Genomic DNA, 16,510 nt, shown 5'->3' with positions numbered 1-16,510 from the left:
AGCATCAATACCCCCACCTCTGTCCTTTCTCAATGAACCTGGTCGTCCCCGTGTCAGGTGGGACAGATGGAAGGACATGTTTGAGAACTACTTGGTGGCAATGGGTGGAGAGAGATTCAGCTCAGCTCGGAAAAAGGCGTTATTACTTTACAATCTGGGAGTGGAAGGGCGTGCAGTATTTGATGGTCTAAACCGACATCAATCTGGTGAAGCAGAGGATATGGATGAATATACTTTTGCTCTTAAGCAACTCAAGGATCACTTCGGGCCTAAAAAAAATGTTACTTTTGAGAGACACAAATTTTTCCAACGTGTGCAGGAGCCCTCGGAGTCAGTGGAATCGTACATAGCCTCCTTGAGGACACTAAACCATTCCTGTGAGTTTGAACATCTCACAGATTCACTAATCCGAGATCAACTTGTGAGGTGCATGAACAATATCAGAATACAAGAAAAGTTGTTGGCCAAAGACATGAGGTTAGATGAAGCAGAGGATCTAGCCAGAAGCATAGAACAAACCTCACTATATGTTAAAGAACTGAAGTCTGACAAACAGATTTCTCAGGCTGTGTGCGCAGTTGATCACAAGAAGAAACCGAATTTCAATGCAAACCGGAAAGGAGCGTGGAGCATGAAATGTACCAGGTGTGGCAGTATCAGACATGGGTCGAATTATCCTTCTTGTCCAGCAAGAAATGCTGAATGCTTCAAGTGTAGAACCAGAGGGCATTTTGCAAATGTTTGCAAGGGTTCGTCAATAAATCTCCTTGAATCCAGCAACAATCAAGAAGAGAATACCCTCTTGGCCTACAACATACAAGATGTGTCCTCCTCACAGGACAGTAACCCTAGACATGTATTTGAAGTATCATCTACAGGGGGAAGAGACGGAGAGGGTCCAGTAGATATTTTTACTATTGATGGTCAAGAAATACCCATGAAAGTTGACACTTGTTCTCCCTGGACCATCATTTCTAGGGATACATTTAAGAACGTTTTAGGGAAGGATGAATCAATATTAAATTCAACTAAAATTCAACCTTGTGGCTATGGGGAATCTCCCATTGAAATGTTAGGCCAGTTCTCCGCTAATATACAATTTAGAGGTGGTGAATGTAAAGCTGATATTTTGGTTGCAAGAAAGGGTGCCTCTCTATTGGGTTGGGAGGAACAGAGGAGGTTGAGAGTCAGAGTACAAGCTAGTGCTCTTGAAAGTGTCACTACTGCTGAGATTGATGACATATGGTCAAAAGAGTTTCCGGAACTATTCACTGAAGAATTGGGTAGACTTAAAAACTTTGAGCACCATATTAAATTGAAGAAAGAGGCTCAGCCCATTGTTCACAAAGTGAGGCAAGTGGCGTTAAACATGAGAGCACAACTGCGCAGTGAACTTGATAGTTTAGTCAAGAAGGGTGTCATTGAACCTGTTGAGGCCACGGAATGGTTGTCCCCCATAGTTCTGGTGGCCAAGAGCAATGGTAAATTAAGACTATGTGTAGACCTGCGTAGTCTCAATCATAACATTCTAGTCGAGAGACATCCCTTACCCAACATATCAGAAACACTTTCCACCTTAGGTGAACCTAAACTGTTTTCGGTCATTGATCTTTCTGCCGTCTATCATCAGGTTCCTCTTTCCAAAGGCTCGCAACATCTCACTGCTTTTAATGCACCTGAAGGCACATACAAATACAATCGTATGCCGTTTGGGTTGGCTTCGGCCGCATCTGTGTTTCAGAAAGTGATGGAGGAGGTGTTGAAAGGTTTGGAGAGTGTAAGGGTATTTCAAGATGACATTTTGATCTTTGCTGGTGATGAGTATGAGCATGACAAAGCACTTAGGGCTGTGTTAGGTAGATTGAAAGAGGCCGGGTTAACCGTCCAAAGAAGCAAATGTAAAATAAGAGTTACGGAAGTGGAGTATCTTGGACATAAAATTTCAAGGGAAGGAATTTCGCCCAAGAAATCACTCATAGAGAGCGTTAGTAATACTCCCCAGCCACATGACAAGGACCAATTACGTTCCTTCATGGGACTAGCGGAATATTACGATAAATTAGTTAGTGGTTTTGCATCCATTTCGTTTCCTTTGAGGGAATTGCTAAAGAAAAATGTAAAGTATGTATGGTCTAAAGAGTGCCAAGAGGCATTTCTACAAATCAAGGAATGTATTGTCAAGGCCCCATCATTAAGTGGATTCATGTCGGACAGGAAAACGTTGCTGTCAGTTGATGCTAGCACTCTTGGTCTGGGAGCTGTTTTGACTCAGTTTGGTTCAGGCAAGACTGAGCACACGATTGCATTTGCGTCCAGGTCGCTCAGAGGTGCGGAAAAGAATTACTCTGTTATTGAGAGAGAGGCGCTTGGGTTGCCAGTGAATTCGTTCTATTTTTCTATTTTAACCCTTTTTTTTTTTTTTTTTTGGGGGGGGGGTCTCCCCCCCAACCCCCTTTTTTTCTCTAAAAACCCATTTTTTAACAAAACGAAAACCCAAAAATAAATATATAAATAAAAAAATTTTTTCGACGAGATGGTTTTCGACCAAATTGCGTCGACCAAATTGCAGTCGACCAGTTTTTTTTCGACGAGTTGACTGGACACCAGGCGCTTGCTGTGTTTTGGGCTATCACACATTTCAAGTTTTTTTTGTGGAGCCGAGCTTTTCTGGTTAAATCTGATCATAAGCCTTTAGTTCAATTGATGAATAGTTCAGAATGGGCCAGAGGGTCTCCCAGAGTCTCAAGGTGGATGGTAGAACTTTTAAGTTACAATTTCAGAGTGCGTTACATTCCTGGGAGGGAGAATGTAGTTCCTGATTGTTTATCAAGGTAGCCTGTGGGTGATGGTGAAACGGAGGGAGTGTAAGCATTGCGGAAATTGAACATGATGCCATTGATAAAGAGATGTGGATGAAAGCCAGCGGGGAGGATCTGATATTGAATCAGGTCATGACGTGGACATGGGAAGGATGGCCTCACAGAAATCATGCTAGTAGAGAGTTTGAAAGATATTTTAGGGTGAAGGATGAGCTGAGTATGTCAGAAGATGGGTGCAAGCTTAGAAAAGGAAATAGACTGATACCTCCCAGTGGGGTTAGATCTCATCTTGTAAATGTAGCGCATCAAGGACATCTGGGTATGGGGGAACAAAAAGGTACCTATGGCACTCTTTCTGGTGGCCGGGCATTGACAGCGACTCAGAGAAGTGTGTCAGAGGTTGTAGAGAGTGTGGGAAGAGTGACAAAACCAAGATTGTTAGAGAGGTGCCAATAAATCCTGTTAAAGTACCCAGTGAGCCATGACATAAAGTAGCAGGTGATCTAATAGGACCATTACAAAATCTGGCCGATGAGTACAAATATATTGTTGTGTTGGTGGATTACCACTCCAAATGGATTGAATGGAAAGCTTTGCGCGAGGCAACCACTGCTGAGATGGTGTTATTCTTCGAGGAGGTGTTCTATAGGGAGGGCTTTCCAGCAGAATTGGTCGCCGACAACGGAGTACAATTCTGCTCTGAAAGAATGTAAACCTTCTTGAAGAAATTCTGCATTAAGCACACTAGAACTGCGTTGTACCATCCGAGAGCTAATGGGCTCGTAGAGAGAGCCAATAGATTCATCAAAGGCGGTCTGCAATTAGCTATGGCGTCTTATTTAAAGTGGCCCAGTGTTGTAAGAGAAATGATTTGGAACTACTGCACCACACCACACTCGGTTACCAATGTGTCACCATTTATGTCGTTGAAAGGAAGACAGCCTGGTACAAAGCTATGTCCAGGGTGGATGGATTTGGCCAAAGGTTTCAACATTGATCGTGAGAAGATCATGACTCTCATCAAGGAAGCACAGGATGTGTACAAAGAAAGGTTTAACGAGGACAAGAGAGCTAAAATTAACAACTGGAAAGTGGGGGATTGTGTTCTTATTAGGAATCCTAGATTCACCCCTAAATGTATAGAAAGCAAGTATATTGGCCCAAAGAAAATCTGTGCTGTAAGGAACAATGTGGTTATTGTAGAGGGAGGAGAGTGTTGGTCAATGTCTAGGATTGTGAAACTTCCAGAGTGTGTGAAAGACAGTGATCACGGCAATTGTGAACTCACTGACAACAATTTTGGTGACTCTAGTGTTATGGAAGAAGATACTAGTAATAATAGTCAATTAAGACCTAAAATGGTGACACAATCAAGTAGAGTTAGGAGCAAACCCAGTTGGTTTAAAGATTACTAACTGGAATGAACACCTGCGTATATAAGGGATGAGATGTGTTATGATAGTAAGTTAAGCTGTAATATAGTTGCCCTTATCCAAGTTCTTATTTAGATTTGTGCCAGCATGAGCTCCATTATGAGCTCATTGTGTTCTGAGAATGTTTACTTTGGTGAGGATTTCGGTTGCTCTAGGACGAGCAGTTCTGTGGGGGCCGCTGCTTCCTCATCAGGCCTGCTGTCGCATGTAATTGAATAAACCTTCGTGTGTGGATCACTAATGCCTGGAGCCTTTCATTTCCTCAGCAGACAGTTGATATGTAGCATTAAAGGAGTACAGATGCATAACCGGCCTCAGTGTATTATTCAAGATGAACAATGCTGCATGATGAAGGTACACAACAGATGGCAGAGGAGAGTCAGGGGTCTGATGGGCAGATGGGGAGGTGGCAGAGGAGAGTCAGGGGTCTGATGGGCTGCTAGGGAGGTGGCAGAGGAGAGTCCGGGGCCTGATGGGCTGCTAGGGAGGTGGCAGAGGAGAGTCAGGTCTGATTGGCTGCTTGGAAGATGGCAGAGGAGAGTCAGGGGTCTGATGGGCTGCTGGGGAGGTAGCAGATGAGAGTCAGGGGCCTGATTGGCTGCTGAGGAGGTGGCAGAGGAGAGTCAGGGGTCTGGTGGGCTGCTGGGAAGGTGGCGGAGGAGAGGCAGTGGTCTGGTGGACTGCTGGGGAGGTGGCAGAGGAGAGTCAGGGGTCTGATGGGTTTGATTGGCTGCTGGGGAAGTGACAAAGGAGAGTCAGGGGTCTGATGGGCTGCTGGGGAGGTGGCAGAGCAGAGTCAGGAGTCTGGTGGGCTGCTGGGGAGGTGGCAGAGGAGAGTCAGGGGTCTGATGGGTTTGATTGGCTGCTGGGGAAGTGACAAAGGAGAGTCAGGGGTCTGATGGGCTGCTGGGGAGGTGGCAGAGGGGAGTCAGGGGCCTGATGGGCTGCTGGGAAGGTGTAGTATCTAGTATAGAATGTAAAGCGTATGGTTGCTCTGTCATGCGCTCAGGTCATACGCGTGAGTGGAATGTTTATTTGAGAAAGGATGCAAGGCTCGTGAGAGAGCAGTTGGGGTTGGAGTTGGATGCGTGTAGATGTGCTGTGAGAGGACGCCGGGTTTGGCTAATTCATTATACTAAATAAACTTGGTTTTACTTTCCTCGAGTCTCCTTCACTTAAAATGGCGACGAGGATGCCCGGCGTTCAGCGAACCCGCGAAGAGAGCTGGAGCTCCGAGTGAGCGCATTGTGGGCGTTCACTTGTGCTGTATTTACAGGGTCAAACCTACAATAACCTCGTAGTCGATGTGGATTGGCAGCAATCAGCTGCATAAAGACTGAGCGTGAGTTTTTTTTTTTTCTCTTATACCTTTTGTCTTTGCTCCATATACACGGGAGACAAGGACCCTAGTGGCAGCGTTGCACGCGAGCAGCCGTGTGTGAGACATCAGAAGAAAGGACCTACATAACGGATACTTCACGTGACACGGCACGTGACACAGGCCTTTTCAGACAGATCAAAATAATGAAGAGTAGGAGTGAAGCTTCCTCCTCGTCTCAGTAGTTTAAAAAAAATATTTTATTCCTCTCTCTCTCATGCCAATGTTGTAATATAGATATTATAACATAGCAGGCAACATTTCCATTTACGAAATCTCCGTACATTATCCTTGCAATACAATGCAGGGCATCGCAATATAGCCACCAGCAAGTTTTCTGCCAACCCCGGGAACGCCAGCAGTTGTTTGGGCGGAATGGAAAGAATTCTGGCTAAATTACATCCAGGCAGTGGAACAAGAGGAACTTACTCCTAGGAAGAAAAAACTATTATTATTACATGCACTTGGATTAGAAGGACAGAGGAAGTTTAGAGAATTGCCAGAGTTATCTAGAGATGAAGCCGGAGACGCAGATGAACATGACAAAGCTATAAGACAGTTGGATAAATATTACGCTCCAGAAACCAATGTGGCAATAAACAGATATAAGTTTTACACTCAAGTTCAAAAAGAACATGAAAGTATAGAAGAATACGTGTCAGCATTAAGGATACTATCGCAAACATGTAGATTTGGTAATGGTATAACTCTTGATGAGTTGATCAGAGATCAAATCATCATACACTCCAAAGACAGTTTGGTGCAGGACAGGCTGTGGATGATTGGTAACCCTTCACTACCAGAAACCATAGCCATTGCCAAACGAGTCGAGCACAGTCAACTCTGCTCCAAAGAAATGAAAAATAAGAAAGAAGAAGTTGCACTAAGCATGCAAAAAGCAAATAATAAATCAGTACAAGAAAGAGAACCGGATGAACTAGGCCAAGTAAATGCTTTGCGATCAAGAGAGAAAAGTGAAATAAATAATAAAATCAGAGAGAAAGGTGAACTTGGCACAAGCAAATCTAACAGAACAAAGAATTTTGAACAAAGAGGAAATTCTTTCAAGGCCAGAAATTGGACAAGAAACGATTATAGGTTTCAAAATGATCAAAGATTTCAGAATGGTCAACCAAAAGAAGGAGACAGATGTTATAGTTGTGGTAAAATTGGTCATTACGCTTTTGCCAAGCAATGTCCAGCTTTAGGACAGAAATGTGGAAATTGCGGCATAAGAGGCCATTTTGCAGTAGTATGTAGGAGAAGAAAGAAAGTCTCTGCCATTTTGGAAGAAGAAGAAGATTCAGATGAACAACGAGTTTTTCTGATACGAGAGCCACCAGAAGGAGAATTCAAGTGTCCAAGCTGTGTAGTTGTCATGGACAACTGGAAAATAAAGATGAAAGTTGACAGCTGCTCGCCATGGACCATTATCACAAAAAAGACTTGGCAAAACCTGATGGCACATGGACGCAAAGGTGATATAAACGCATCAGACATACATAATCCTGGTGGCTTTGAAGGTTCTAAAATTAAAATAATTGGATGGTTTTCAAGCATCATTCAACTTAAAGATAGAAGAGCACAAGTGAAGGTTTATGTTGCCGAAAAAGGTGTGAATGTTTTAGGTTGGAGAGACCAAGCTGGATTCAGAATTAGACTAGACCCATGTGATAAAGAACAAATTCTTGTAGTTAACAGCAGTCAAGTCCAGGAAAGAAAAGGAGTTGAGAGAAGGGAAGAAGGCAAAGCAAATCTAGGTTTGCTTAAAAACTTTGCACACAGGATCAAGATCAAGAAAGGAGCAATGCCTGTTAGGCACACTAATTCCAGGCCGACCCCTTTCGCCATTGCTGATAAGGTGGAACAACAAATCAATTTGTTAGAGTCTGAAGGAGTCATAGAGAGAATTGAGTCATCCGAGTGGGTGAGTCCTATTGTCGTGACGATGAAAAAGAACGGTAAACCCAGGATTTGTGTAGACTTAAGAGACATCAATAAGAACATCATTACGGACATATATTCCCTTCCAATCATTTCAGAGATGTTAAATCGCATTGATAATGCTAATGTATTCTCTACTTTAGATCTGTCCAATGCCTATCATCAGATTGCTTTGACTGAAGATTGCAGAGATCTTACGGCTTTTATCACACCACACGGGTTGTACAGGTATAAGCGGATGCCGTTTGGGCTGGCGTCCGCAGCAGCAGTTTTTCAGAGGATTATGGAGCAGGTTCTAAAGGGTTTAAAGGGTACTTTTGTCTATCAAGATGACATTATTGTATTTGGTAAAGGGCATGATGAACATGACGGTAGACTAAAGGAAGTTTTGAAGAGATTAGAAGAATCCGGATTACAAATTGAGAAGAGCAAATGTAAGTTTGGAGTAGAAGAAGTAGAGTATTTGGGACATACTGTAAATGGAAAGGGGTATAAACCCAAAGGTAACGCGATGAGAGCAATCAGAGAATCACCCAATCCTAAAAACAAAGATGAATTGAGGTCGTTTTTAGGATTGTGTGAATATTACAACAGGTTTATAAAAGGTTTTGCTAATGTAACAGAACCACTAAGAAAATTATTGAAGAAGGAAGCAAAATTTACATGGAATGATGAATGTGACAAGGCAGTTGAGTATATTAAGAATGGTATATGTAACTCCTTAGAGTTGGGAGGATTTGAGTTTGGTAGGCTAACCAAAATCACGGTTGATGCCAGTGGTAGAGGATTAGGAGCAGTTTTATCGCAGATTGATGAGGAAGCAAATGAAAAAATAATCAGTCATGCTTCAAGAGCAATATCTGAAACAGAGAGCAGATATTCAGTGATTGAAAATTAACTATTAGCATGCTCATGGGCAGTGAATTATTTCAGAAAATACTTATGGGGAAACAAATTTGTAATCCAGACTGACCATAAACCCTTGATTGAAGTTCTTACAGTGAAGGGCATGTGCAAAGCTTCGCCAAGATTGGCAAGACTCAGTGTTAAAATGCAGAACTATAATTTTACTGTGAAATATGTTCCAGGTAAAAGGAACGTTGTTGCTGATTATTTGTCTAGAATGCCATTAGACAATAATGAGGTTGTAGAGGAAGCTAATGAGGAGTTGGTGGCAGTCATCTTTGAGGTTACATCAAAGGATGTTTGGATTGAAGAATTAGGTAAAGATGTTGAATTGCAAAAGGTGATTGGATATACGCAAACTAGGTGGCCGGAGAAGAAAATGGTTAGTGAGGGCTGTATGAAATATTGGGAAGTCAGAGATGAGTTGTCAATGGAGGAAGAATTTTTAGTAAGAGGAGGCAAATTAATCCCTCCAGGAGTTCTTCGTGATGAGCTGGTAGAGAAGGCACACCAGGGTCATCCTGGCATTACTGGCACGAAGAACAACATACGCTGTAAATACTGGTGGCCAGGTATGGATCTCACGATAGAGAGATTTATAAGAAATTGCTGGCCGTGTCAAAATTGTGATAAAAGTTGTAGGACGGTTAAGGCTGAACCGATCAACATTGACAAAGGAGGAAAACCATGGGAGATGGTGGGGATAGATATAGTTGGTCCATATGAGAAGTTAGTTGGTGAAAGAACGTTTTTGTTAGTTTTTGTGGATTATTATTCTGGTTGGATAGAAGTAAAGGATTTAAAGAAGATTGATTCTGGAGAGGTAATAAAATTCATTGTGCAGATTTGCAGGAGAGAAGGAATCCCTAAGACGATTATTAGTGACAATGGGGTACAATTCAGAAGTAGGGAGATGAAGGAATTTGCCAAAAGGATGGGCATTGAATGGAGGTATTCAGCGTTGTATCATCCCCAAACTAATGGGTTAGTGGAGAGATGTAATCGAGTGATAGTAGAAACGATTGAAATGGCTTTGAGAAATAATTTGTCTGCGGAAGACTGCATTAAGGAAAGAGTGTGGAGTGTCAGAACGTCTGTGAAGAGAGGAATGGAAAAGTCTCCTTTTGAACTAATGAGGGGAAGAGCTCCCAACACATTGCTCAATCCTGAATGGGTCAACAATAGGAAAGGCATGCAGTCCAAGGTAAATTGCAGTAAAAGGAATAGAGTTATTCTAGTTCCTAAAGATCATAGGATTAAGGTTATGCCAGGAGATTTTGTGAGAATTAAACTCGGACGGAAGGTGAGGAAAGGAGATTCCAAATACAGCAGTCCTATTAAAGTGTTGCAGGTGTTCAAGAGAGCAATCAAAGTTGCAGGAGGTTCAGTGTGGAATCTGGATAGAGTTAGCAAGTGGAGTTGGAAGGGAGAAAATGAAGATGTTAAGAAATTTGGAAAGGATAGGAAGAAGGTTGATGTGTTTGGTGATGAAAGTATTCAGGTAGGAAGAGAGAGTCTCAATGATGTTGCTTGGAGACGGGATGAGGAAACTAACAGACAACCAAGTCTGGATGTGACAGAAATTAGTATACCGCAAGCTAGTGGTGTATATAATAGTTATAGGGTGCGTGATACCAGAATCAGAAAGTTACCATTTTGGTCTAAAGATTACAAGATGTAATGTTATATCAAATGCATTCTTCATGTGTTTTATTTTAATTCAAACTAAAATTTTAGTTTATTGTTTTTACAGGAATTTTCTTCCTTTTGTGTCATATAATCTGATTACTTCTTGTTGTGTTTTTTTTTTGTCTAATTTTGTTTTAGTGAAATATCCTTATGTTTCCTAGTTTTGTAAAGGAAGGGGATGATGTAGTATCTAGTATAGAATGTAAAGCGTATGGTTGCTCTGTCATGCGCTCAGGTCATACGCGTGAGTGGAATGTTTATTTGAGAAAGGATGCAAGGCTCGTGAGAGAGCAGTTGGGGTTGGAGTTGGATGCGTGTAGATGTGCTGTGAGAGGACGCGGGTTTGGCTAATTAATTATACTAAATAACCTTGGTTTTACTTACCTCGAGTCTCCGTCACTTCAGAAGGTCGCAGAGGAGAGTCAGTGGCCTGATGGGCTGCTAGGGAGGTGGCAGAGTATAGTTAGGGATCTGATGGACTGCTGGGGAGGTGGCAGAGGAGAGTCAGGAGTCTGGTGGGCTGCTGGGGAGGTGGCAGAGGAGAGTCAGGGGTCTGATGGGCAGCTGGGAAGGTGGCAGAGGAGAGTCAGGGGTCCAATGGCTGTTGGGAAGGTGGCAGAGGAGAGCCAGGGGTCTGCTGGGCTGCTGGGGAGGTGGCAGAGGAGAGTCAGGGGCCTGATGGGCTGCTGGGGTGGTGGCAGAGACGGGACCGGGGTCTAATGCCCTGCTGGAGAGGTGGCAGAGTATAGTCAGGGGTCTGATGGGCTGCTAGGGAGATGGCAGAGGAGAGTCAGGGGTCTGATGGGCTGCTGGGGAGGTGGCAGAGGAGAGTCAGGGGTCTGATGTGCTGCTAGGGTGGAGGCAGAGGAGAGTCAGGGGTCTAATGGGCTGTTGAGAAGGTGGCAGAGGAGAGCCAGGGGTCTGCTGGGATGCTGGGGAGGTGGCAGGGGAGAGTCAGGGGTGTGATGGGCTGCTGCGGAGGTGGCAGAGGAGAGTCAGGGGTGTGATGGGCTGCTGTGGAGGTGGCAGAGGAGAGTCAGGGGCCTGATGGGCTGCTGGGGAGGTGGCATAGACGGGTCCGGGGTCTGATGGCCTGCTGGAGAGGTGGCAGAGTTTAGTCAGGGGTCTGATGGGCTGCTAGGGAGATGGCAGAGGAGAGTCAGGGGTCTGATGGGCTGCTGGGAAGGTGGCATAGGAGAGTCAGGGGTCTGATGGGCTGCTGGGGAGGAGGCAGAGGAGAGTTAGGGGTCTGATGGGCTGCTGGGAAGGTGGCAGAGGAGAGTCAAGAGTCTGATGGGCTGCTGGGGAGGTGGCAGAGGAGAGTCAGTCAGGGGTTGGATGGGCTGCAGGGGAGGTGGCAGAGGAGAGTCAGGGGTGTGATGGGCTGCTGGGGAGCTGGCAGAGTAGAGTCAGGGCTCTAATGGGCTGCTGGGAAGATGGCAGAGGAGAATCAGGGGTATGATGGACTGCTGGAGAGGTGGTAGAGGAGGGTCAGGGGTCTGATGGGCTGCTGGGGAGGTGGAAGGGGAGAGTCCGGGGCCTGATGGGCTTTTGGGGAGGTGGCAGAGGAGATTCAGGGGTCTGATGGGTAGCTGGGGAGGGGGAAGAGGAGAGTCAGGGGCCTGATGGGCTGCTGGGGAGGTGGCAGAGGAGAGTCAGGGGTCTGATGGACTGCTAGGGAGGTGGCAGAGGAGAGTCCGGGGCCTGATGGGCTGCTAGGGAGGTGGCAGAGGAGAGTCAGGTCTGATAGGCTGCTTGGAAGATGGCAGAGGAGAGTCAGGAGTCTGATGGGCTGCTGGGGAGGTAGCAGATGAGAGTCAGGGGCCTGAGTGGCTGCTGAGGAGGTGGCAGATGAGAGTCAGGGGTCTGGTGGGTTGCTGGGGAGGTGGCAGAGGAGAGGCAGGGGTCTGGTGGACTGCTGGGGAGGTGGCAGAGCAGAGACAGGAGTCTGGTGGGCTGCTGGGGAGGTGGCAGAGGAGAGTCGGGGTCTGATTGGCTGCTTGGAAGGTGGCAGAGGAGAGTCAGGGATCTGATGGGTTTGATTGGCTGCTGGGGAAGTGGCAGAGGAGAGTCAGGGGTCTGATGGGCTGCTGGGGAGGTGGCAGAGGGGAGTCAGGGGCCTGATGGGCTGCTGGGAAGGTCGCAGAGGAGAGTCAGGGGCCTGATGGGCTGCTAGGGAGGTGGCAGAGTATAGTCAGGGATCTGATGGGCTGCTGGGGAGGTGGCAAAGGAGAGTCAGGAGTCTGGTGGGCTGCTGGGGAGGTGGCAGAGGAGAGTCAGGGGTCTGATGGGCAGCTGGGAAGGTGGCATAGGAGAGTTAGGGGTCTAATGGGCTGTTGGGAAGGTGGCAGAGGAGAGCCAGGGGTCTGCTGGGCTGCTGGGGAGGTGGCAGGGGAGAGTCAGGGGTGTGATGGGCTGCTGCAGAGGTGGCAGAGGAGAGTCAGGGTGTGATTGGCTGCTGTGGAGGTGGCAGAGGAGAGTCAGGGGCCTGATGGGCTGCTGGGGAGGTGGCAGAGACGGGTTTGGGGTCTGATGGCCTGCTGGAGAGGTGGCAGAGTATAGTCAGGGGTCTGATGGGCTACTAGGGAGATGGCAGAGGAGAGTCAGGGGTCTGATGGGCTGCTGGGGAGGAGGCAGAGGAGAGTCAGGGGTCTAATGGGCTGTTGGGAAGGTGGCAGAGGAGAGCCAGGGGTCTGCTGGGGACGTGGCAGGGGAAAGTCAGGGGTATGATGGGCTGCTGCGGATGTGGCAGAGGAGAGTCAGGGGTGTGATGGGCTGCTGTGGAGGTGGCAGAGGAGAGTCAGGGGCCTGATGGGCTGCTGGGGAGGTGGCAGAGATGGGTCAGGGTTGTGATGGGCTGCTGCGGAGGTGGCAGAGGAGAGCCAGGGGTCTGCTGGGCTGCTGGGGAGGTGGCAGGGGAAAGTCAGGGGTGTGATGGGCTGCTGCGGAGGTGGCAGAGGAGAGTTAGGCGTGTGATGGGCTGCTGGGGAGGTGGCAGAGACGGGTCAGGGGTCTGATGGGCTGCTAGGGAGATGGCAGAGGAGAGTCAGGGGTCTGATGGGCTGCTGGGAAGGTGGCAGAGGAGAGTCAGGGGTCTGACGGGCTGCTGGGGAGGAGGCAGAGGAGAGTCAGGGGGTCTGATGGGCTGCTGGGAAGGTGGCAGAGGAGAGTCAAGGGTCTGATGGGCTGCTGGGGGGGTGGCAGAGGAGAGTCAGTCAGGGGCTGGATGGGCTGCTGGAGAGGTGGCAGAGTAGAGTCAGGGCTCTAATGGGCTGCTGGGAAGATGGCAGAGGAGAGTCGGGTATGATGGGCTGCTGGGGAGGTGGCAGAGGCGAGTCATGGGCCTGATGGGCTGCTAGGGAGGTGGCAGAAGAGAGTCAGGTGTCTGATGGGCTTCTGGGGTGGTGGCAGAGGAGAGTCAAGGGTCTGATGGGCTGCTGGGGGGGTGGCAGAGGAGAGTCAGTCAGGGGTTGGATGGGCTGCTGGGGAGGTGGAAGAGGAGAGTCAGGGGTGTGATGGGCTGCTGGGGAGGTGGCAAAGTAGAGTATTTATAGTAGCTACAAGGTGTGAATGCTCGCGGCTCTTCCAGCTCGCGAACTTCGTATGGAATGTATGGGTTGGAATGTTGTGTGAGGACACGGAGTGAGGACGGTTGAAGAAGCGAGGTTGGTGGGCTGGCGGTGGCAATACGGGGCGCCGGTACATTGATAAACGAAGCTGTACAATAAAGGAAGTTGACGAACCTTTGGCTGCCTGACAAGTCACTTCAATTGGCGACGAGGATGCCGGCGCCCTGAGAACCCACGGGCCGAATTGGGTGAAAAAAGAAAAAAAAAAAAAAAAAAACGTACACGAAGAGCAGACGCTCCGAGCCGCCGCATCTTTGGTGCAGGCTTGTGCTGGAAAGGCGAACCTTATTACACGAGAGCAGACGCTCCGAGTCGCTGTGCCATACGGCACAGGCTCGTGCAGTGAAGGAGAGTAGAGCACACGCTCCGAAAAGGTCGTATATTTATGAATTTTGCCCCACCCCCGTGTGACAGCCTGCAATTGTAACATACAGTGTAGTAGAAAAAAGGACCCACACAGAAGGAGTAATCACATGACTTTTAGAACAAGGAAGCAAAATGAGGAGTAGACAGCACTCCTCTTCCTCCTCACAGTAGTTTAATATTAAAATTGCTGGAATTAGCAAACCCAACCAAGGTACAAGGAACAATCGTATAACAAGAATATACAATTTATGTCAAGTATGTTACAAGGCATCAGTATACAACCTCCAGCAAGTTTCCTGCCAACTCCTGGTCAACCAGTAGTATTATGGTCGGAATGGAAAGAATTCTGGTTAAATTACATTCAGGCTGTAGAACAGGAGGAGCTTACACCTCGGAAAAAGAAGCTGCTACTATTACACGCATTGGGGTTTGAAGGACAAAGGAAGTTCAGAGAATTACCAGAATTAAATGTAGATGAAGCTGGTGATGCGGATGAACATGATAGAGCCATTAGACAATTGGATAAATATTATGCACCAGAGACCAATGTAGCTATAAATAGATACAAATTCTACACCAGGGTGCAAAAGGAACAGGAAACCATTGAAGAATATGTTTCTGCTTTGAGAGTACTGTCAAGGACGTGCCAATTTGGAAATGGCATCACATTGGATGAGCTAATCAGAGACCAAATCATTATCCACTCGAAAGATAATATTATTCAGGATAGGTTGTGGATGGTGGGTAACCCATCACTACCAGAAACTATAGCCATAGCGAAACGAGTGGAACACACTCAATTGTGTTCGAGAGAGATGAAGAGCAAGAAAGAAGAAGCTGCACAAAGTATGCAAAAACATAACCAAGGCACTAAGGAGATACAAGAGAAGGAAACTGAAGAGCAAGGTCAGGTGAATGCAGTTCGACCCAGAGACAAAGGAGGGGCGAATATCAAGAATAGAGAGAAAAGTGAAAATAATGCAGGACGAAACAACAGATTGAAGAATTTTGACCAGAAGGGAAACTCATACCGAGGAAAGAACTGGATGAAGAGTGAAACCAGAGTTCAAAACGATCAAAGGGCTCAGTACAATCAACAGAGAGAAGGTGACAGATGTTACAATTGTGGCAGAACTGGCCATTATGCATATGCTAGACAATGTCCTGCTTTGGGACAAAAATGTGGGAATTGTGGAATAAGAGGTCACTTTGCGGTCACGTGTAGAAGGAGGAAGAAAGTTTCTGCCGTAACGGAAGAAGAAGAAGAATCAGATGAAGAAAGAGTGTTCCTTATAAGAGAACCACCTGAAGGAGAATTCAAATGCCCAAGTTGTGAGGTGTTCCTGGACAATTGGAAACTCAAGATGAAGGTGGATAGTTGTTCCCCATGGACTATTATCACAATGAGATCTTGGAAGAACTTAAAAAAATGTGGTCTGAAAACTAAGATGGAAAAATCAGACATAATGAATCCTGGAGGATTTGAAGGATCCAGAATCAGCATGATTGGTTGGTTCCCGAGTATCATTCAATTCAGAGACAGACGATCTCAAGTTAAGGTATATATTGCTGAAAAAGGAGTAAATGTTCTGGGATGGAGAGATCAAGCGGGACTGAGAATCAGGTTGGATCCGTGTAACGAAGAGCAAGTTTTGGTGGTCAACAAGAGTCAAGGGCGAGGAACAAAGGAAGTCAATAAAAAGGAGCAAGAAAAGCCTAAAAAATTAGGATTGCTAAAAGATTTTTCACACAGAATACGACTCAAGAAAGGAGCAATACCAGTTAGACACACGAAATCCAGACCCATTCCATTTGCGATGGCTGACAAAGTGGAGCAAGAATTGATATCACTAGAAACTGAAGGAGTTATAGAGAAAATTGAGTCATCTGAGTGGGTGAGCCCTATAGTTGTGGCATTGAAGAAAAGTGGCAAACCTAGGATATGTGTGGACCTAAGAGATGTCAACAAAAACATAATAACAGATGTGTTTCCACTTCCCATCATTTCTGAGATGCTGAATCGTATTGACAATGCCGATGTATTCTCTACTTTGGATCTATCGAGCGCTTATCATCAAATATCATTAACAGAGGATTGTAGAGACATTACAGCATTTATTACACCTTATGGGTTGTATCGTTACAAACGCATGCCATTTGGATTAGCGTCTGCAGCCGCAGTGTTTCAAAGAATTATGACGTATGTTTTGAAGGGTCTGAGTGGAGTGTTAGTATATCAAGATGATATAATAGTATTTGGCAAAGGGTCACTAGAGCATGATGGGAGATTGAATGAAGTTTTGAGAAGATTGGAAGCAGTTGGGTTGAAGATTGAGGTAAACAAAT

This window comes from Ambystoma mexicanum, chromosome 9 (genome assembly GCF_040938575.1).
Source record: "Ambystoma mexicanum isolate Mex_15411 chromosome 9, UKY_AmexF1_1, whole genome shotgun sequence".
Taxonomy (NCBI): domain Eukaryota; kingdom Metazoa; phylum Chordata; class Amphibia; order Caudata; family Ambystomatidae; genus Ambystoma; species Ambystoma mexicanum.
Note: the sequence above shows the minus strand (reverse complement) of the source record.